The sequence below is a fragment of the Myotis lucifugus genome, unplaced genomic scaffold (assembly GCF_000147115.1).
Source record: "Myotis lucifugus unplaced genomic scaffold, Myoluc2.0 scaffold_7, whole genome shotgun sequence".
NCBI lineage: Eukaryota > Metazoa > Chordata > Mammalia > Chiroptera > Vespertilionidae > Myotis > Myotis lucifugus.
The window spans coordinates 12,435,676-12,442,918 of NW_005871055.1; the positions used below are offsets into that span (position 1 = coordinate 12,435,676).

The 7,243-nt window shown below is 40.2% G+C and overlaps 1 pseudogene; it reads left to right on the forward strand.

The window, feature by feature from the left end:
* Positions 1–253: 253 nt before the first annotated feature.
* The window catches only part of LOC102432899, a 106,368-nt pseudogene continuing 99,378 nt past the window's right edge, over positions 254–7,243 (forward strand).

Sequence of the window (7,243 nt, forward strand, 5' to 3'; positions counted from 1 at the left end):
GGACAGCTTAAGGGAGCTGTGGGACAACATGAAATGAAATAATATTAGGATGCAGCTGTGCCAGAAGAGACAGAAAGGGATAGAGAACATGTTTGACAAATAATGGCAGAAAACTTGCCTAACCTGATAAAAGAAAAAGTCACACAAATTCAGGAGGCACAGAGAACTCCAAACACGAAGAACCCAAACAGGCCCACACCTAGACACATCTACATAATAAAAGCCTAGTGACCATTACAGCAGAACGACCGGAATGACTGGTTGCTATGATGCGCTGCCTGCAGGGGCCACAACCAGTGCCACTGCCAAGCCTGAGGGCCCCGGGGCCAGTTGCGCAGTTGCCACCAAGGCACCAGTAAAGAATAACACAAAGGTGGCCAGCATGAGCGTGCAGCTTGAGATGAAGGCTCTGTGGGACGAATTGAATCAGCTGGGCACTGAGATGATTATCACCAAGGCTGGCAGGTCAGGGCTCCTCCCTCCCCTCTGTGACCCTCCCCACATGGTTCTAGTCTCCAGCAACAGGCTTTGGTCCAATCCACATGAGAAAGACTGAGAAGCGGGGTGAGGGGCATGGCCTGGCCTCTTGCAGGTCCCCCTTGGCGCAGGCCAGCTCCTTCACTCTCCAAGTCCTGGCTCTAGCAACAGCTGCCTGGCATGCTGGGCAGGAGAATACTGCTCAGAAGGCCAGGAAGGTGATGGAGAGAAACCTTGTGGACCTGCCGCCTGACCAGCAGCCTAGGACCCAGCACCACCAGAAACAGACTGGCTCAGAGCATACCAAGCTTAGGAGAAGGCAGTCACCTGTGAGGGGCCTTGCCACCAGCTGGCCCCTGGTGTATCCCACCTCAAAGGAAACTTGGTCTTTGGTTCTTTAGTTCAGTCTATCCAGGCTAAAGAGGAGCAGCTGGGCACATTTTAGGGGAGAATTAAGACTCTAAAACAGTGTGTTCTGTTCCTTGGAGATTGCTACCCAGTCGTCTTCAGCCAAAATTCTGGGTGATTGTGGGGCTTGGCTCTGCCACTGGGGCCCATGTCTTCCAATTGGCCTGTATTTGTTGTAAGGGCCCAAAGAGAAGAAGGGGAACAAGTTTTTCAATGCAATGGATTTAACCAACAGACAAAGGCAAGTGCTGGGTTGTGTCTAATGTACACACAGAGACACCAGCTCTGAGTCCACTTGACCAAAGGGAGCTCAGGAACTGTTTTCAGAGCCTTCTGGTGGTTTCTGTTTCCTTGCTGAAGTTGTCCTCCCTAGGAAGCCTGGGGCTCATGCTCAGCTCCAGCTCAGTGGATCTTCTCCAGGCCACTCCTGCTAGCCAGACCTGCGCCTAATCGGCTCCCCCAACCCCCATTGGGGGCAGGGCCGGCCGGACAACCTCTCACGACCCCTCCCCCTGGCTGGCCCAGCCCGATCAGCTCCAATCAGGGCATGATGGCCAGACCCCACCCATGCACGAATTTGTGCATGGGGCCTTTAGTCATAAATAAAACCCCAAAAATTAAAGATGAAGAGAGAATCTTAAAGGCAGCAAGAGAAAAGCAAATAGTTTCCTACAAAGGAGTTCCCATAAGACTGACACCTGATTTCTCATCAGAAACTCTACTGGCTAGAAGGGAATGGCATGAAGTACTCAAGGTAATGGAAAGCAAGGATCTGAGACCAAGATTACTATATCCAGCAAGGCTAACATTCAAAATAAATGGTCAAATGAAGAGATTCCTAGAAAAAAAAGGGGGAGTAAAGAAGTACATCACTACCAACCTAGCATTACAAGAAATGCTAAAGGGACTGCTGTAATGAGAAGAAGAAATGGAGAGAGAACCCTAGGCATACATATTTAAAATGGCAATAATAGGTACCTATCAATAATAAATACAAATGGATTAAATGCTCCAATCAAAAGTCATAGGTTAGCTGAATAGACACAAAAACATGACGCAACTATATGCTGTCTACAAGAGACCCACCCCAGAACAAAGGACACACATAGGATGATAGTGAAGGGATGGAAAAAAAATTTTCCTCGCAAATGAGAGAAAGAAAAAAAGCTGGAGTAGCAATACTAACATACGACAAAATAGACTTCAAAATGAAGGCCATCACAAGAGACAACAAAGGTTACTACTAAAGATATCGATCCAAAGGGAGGATATAACCGTGGTCAACATATATGCACCCATATAGGAGCATCTAAATAAATAAAAAAAAATTTTTAAGGGAGAGATCGACAACAATATAGTCATAATAGGAGACTTTAATACCCCACTAACTTCACTGGATAGATATTCCAAACAAAAACTTAACAAGGAAATAGTGGCTCTAAAGGACACACTGGATAAGATGGATTTAATTGACACTTATAGAACATTTCACCCCAAAGTTGCACACCATACATTCTTCTCAAGTGCACATGGATCATTCACAAAGATAGACCACATGTTAGAACACAAAACAAGTCTCTACAAGTTCAAGAAGATTGAAATCATATCAAACATCTTATCAGATCACAGTGGAATAAAATTAGAAATCAACTGCAGTAAAAATTTCCAAAAATATTCAAACACATGGAGGCTAAATAGCATGTTATTAAACAATGAATGGGTTACCAACAAGATCAAGAAAGTAATAAAAAAACTTCCTGGAAACAAATGAAAATGAACACACAACAACCCAAAATCTCTGGGACAGAGCAAAAACAGTCTTGAGAGGGAAGTTCACTCTATCAAGGCTAAAGAGGAGCAGCTGGGCACATTTTAGGGGAGAATTAGGCATACCTCAAAAAACAAACAAGAAAAATCAACAATAAACTATTTAACTCTACAACTTAAAGAACTAGAAAAAAGAACAACAAGAAAAGCCCAAAGTAAGTAAAAGGAAGAAAATAATAAAAATTAGAGCAGAAATAAATAACATAGAGACTAAAAAATGATACAATAAATCAATGAAACCAAGAGCTGGTTCTTTGAAAGGATAAACAAGATTGATAAAGCATTAGCCAGACACATCAGGAAACAAAGACAGAGTACCCAAATAAATAAAACCAAAAATGAAAGCAGAGAAGTAACCACTGACACCACAGAAATACAAAGCATTATAAGAAAATATTATGAACAACTATATGCCAACAAGCTGGACAATGTGGATGAAATAGACAAATTCTGAGAAAAATACAATCTCCCAAAACTGAATCAGGAAGAATCAGAAAACCTGCATAGGCCAATAACAACTGATGAAATAGAAACAGTAATCAAAAAATTCCCCAGCAAACAAAAGCCCAGGTCTGGTTCAAAAAGCATTAACACCTATATTCCTCAAACTATTTCAAAAAATCCAAGAGGAAGGAACACTTTCAAACTCTTTTTATGAGGCCAGCATTATCCTAATTCCAAAATCCAGTAAAGACACTACAAAGAAAGAGAATTACAGGCCAATATCCCTGATAAACAAGGATGCTAAAATCCTGAATGAAATATTAGCAGATTGGATCCAACAATATATTAAAAGATCAGACACCACAACCAAGTAGGACTTATTCCATAGATGAAAGGCTGGTACAATATTTGCAAATCAATAAACATGATACATCACATAAACAAATTGAAAGAAAAAAAATCACATGTTCATATCAATAGATGCAGAAAAAGCATTCAACAAAATCCAACACCCATTTTTTATAAAAACTCTCAGTAAAATGAAAATAGAGGGAGCATATCTCAACATGATAAAGGCCATATATGACAAACCTAAAGCAAACATCATATCAATGGGCAAAAACTAAAACCATTTCCACTAAAAATGGGAACAATACAGGCATGTCTGCTTTCACCACTTTTATTCAACACTAGAGGCCCAGTGCATGAAATTTGTGCACTCGGAAGGTCCCTCATCCCAGTCTGCACCCTCTTGCAGTCTGGGAGCCCTCGGGGGATGTCCAACTGAGGCTTAGGCCTGGTCCCTGCGGGAAGCGGGCCTAAGCCGTCAGTCAGACATCCTTAGCATTGCCACAGAGGCAGGAGAGGCTCCTGCCACCGCCACTGTGATCGCCAGCCATGAGCCCAGCTTCTGGCTGAGTGGCACTCCCCCTGTGGGAGCACACTGACCACCGGGGGCAGCTCCTGCATTGAGCATCTGCCCCCTGGTGGTCAATGCACATCATAGTGACCGGTTGTTCTGCCATTCGGTCGATTTGCATATTAATCTTTTATTATATAGCAGCGGTTCTCAACCTGTGGGGGTCAAACGACCCTTTCACAGGGGTCGCCTAAGACCATCGGAAAAGACATATATAATTACATATTGTTTTTGTGATTAATCACTATGCTTTAATTATGTTCAATTTGTAACAATGAAATTGGGGGTCACCACAACATGAAGAACTGTATTAAAGGGTCACGGCACTAGGAAAGTTGAGAACCACTGTTATATAGGATAGTACTAGAAATCCTAGACACTGAGATCAGACAAGAAGAAGTAATAAAGGAATGCAAAATGCAAAGGAGGAAATAAAACACTCATTATTCTCAGATGACATGACATTGTATATAAAAAACACTAATAACTCCACCAAAAAACTACTAGATTTAATAAATGAATTTGGCAATGTAGCAGAATACAAAATCAACACCCAAAAATCAATGGCTTTTTTATACAGCAATAATAAATTCTCAAGAAGAGAAAATAATAAACAATACCATTTACCATTGCAACAAAAAAATTAAGATACTGCCCTAACCAGTTTGGCTCAGTGGATAGAGCATCGGCCCGTGTACTGAAGGGTCCCAGGTTCGATTCTGGTCAAGGGCATGTACCTTGGTTGCGGGCACATTCCCAATAGGGGGTGTGCAGTAGGCAGCTGATTGATGTTTCTCTCTCATCGATATTTTCTAACTCTATCCCTCTCCCTTCCTCTCTGTAAAAAAATCAATAAAATATATTTTTAAAAAAATTAAGATACTTAGGAATAACCTTAACCAAGGAGGCAAAACACCTGTATACTCAGAAAACTATAAGACATTGAAAAGAGAGCTAGAAGAAGATAAACAAGCAGAAGAATATACCATGTTCATGGATTGGTAGAATCAACATCATTAAAATGTCCATACTACCAAGGCAATCTACAGATTCTATGCAATCCCTATTAAAGTACCAATGGCATATTTCATAGAGCTAGAACAAATACTCCAAAAATTTATATGGAATCAAAAAAGACTCAAAAGAGCTGCAGCAATCTTGAGAAAGAAAAACAAAGTTAGAGGAATCACAATATCAGAATTCAAGTTATACTACAAAGCCAATGTACTCAAAATACCTGGTACTGGCACATGAAGAGGCATACAGATCAATGGAACAGAACAGAGAACCAAGAAATTGACCCAAGCCACTATGCTCAATTAATATTTGACAAAGGAAGCCAGAGCATACAATGGAGTCAAGATAGTCTCTTCAATAATGATGCTTGAAAAATTGGATAGAAACATGCAAAACAAAATGAAACTAGACCACCAGCTTACACCATACACTAGAATAAACTCAAAATGGATAAAAGACTTAAATGTAAGTCATGAAACCATAAAATCCTAGAAGAAACCATAGGCTGGGGCTGGGGGTGGGGGGGTGGGGGCAGGGGCGGGTTGGATGGGGTTAATGGGGGGAAGGGGGGCTATGTGTAATAGTTTCAACAATAAAGAATTATTCTTAAAAATGGGCAAAAGACCTAAATAGACACTTTTTTTGTCCTCCAAAGTGGACATACAGAAGGCCAAGAGACATGAAAACATGCTCAAAGTCTAATCATCTGAGAGATGCAAATCAAAAGAACAATGAGATTCCACCTCACACCTGTCAGAATGCCTATCATCAACAAATCAAAAAATGATAAGTGTTGATGAGGACATGGAGAAAAGGGAATCCTAGTGCACTGCTGGTGGGAATCCAGACTGGTGCAGAGTCTGTGGAAAACAGTATGGAGTTTCCTCAAAAAATTGAAAAAAGGAACTCCCATTTGATCCAGTGATCCCACTTCTAGGAATATATCCCAAGAAATTAGAAGCACCAATCAGAAATAATATAGCAGCACAATTTACAATAGCTAAGATTTCAAAATAGCCTAAATGCCCATCAGCAGATGAGTGGATTAAAATCTGTGTTATATCTACACAGTGGAATATTACTACTATGCAGCTGTAAAAAAGAACTCTTACCATTTGCAACAACATGGAGGGACCTGGAAGCATTATGCTAAGTGAATATTCAGTCAGAGAAAGATAAGTATTACATGATCTCACTCACTTGTGGAATATAATGAACAACATAAACTGATGAACAAAAACAGAGACAGAGAAGCATCTAACAGACTGTCAAACCTCAGAAGAAGATAAGGGAGGGTGGGCAGGTGGGAAGAGATCAACCAATGAACTTGTATGCATATAAGCATAACCAACGGACACAGACAATAGAGGGGTGAAATCCTGGGCTGGAGGGGGATGGGGGCTGGCTGGGAGAGGTCAATGGTGAGAAAAGGGGACATATGTAATACTTTCAACAATAAAGATTTTTTTAAGTCACCTCATTAATGTAACAAAATACTCTTATTGCTCTCATCATTAAGGAAATTATATGGGCTTTAGGAGCCATAAATGGGGATGAAGATAAAAAATGTGTTTCTTATTACATAAATCACAATATCAAAACTACAAATTGAGAAGAGAAAATTTAACTTGTAATTACGAGTTTATTTATAAATTAAGACAACTTTAAGGCAGAGATCTTTAAAGAGACACTAAAACCAAAGCCTGCTTGCAAAGGACAAAGTATAAGTGAAGATGTCAGGACAGTGTTAACTCTTTTAGAAAGTGTTCTGGAAGAGAAAGGTAAAAATGAGATTGTGTGTTGAGCATCAAAGGTGGGAAGGAGAGATGTTTGTATAGGACAGATGATTTGAACACCAAAGAAAAGGAACTAATTTAAAGGAGATTAAGAGATAAGAATAAGGATCAAGACCCTTTTTCTGGTGACTCTCCCTCAGCACTTTGTATGGAACTAGGATAATTATTTAATCAATTTAGTTCATGAACTGTTAAATTTTCAAATATTTGAATAATTGAGTTTATACTTGCTTTCTATTCAGACCATCTATGGTTGGCAGAAAAATCTTTATATGGCTCCAAGTAGTCATGGCCATAGCCTATTGTGTGGCTAACAATATTTTCTATGTTTGACTCATTGTTATCATTTGTTTTT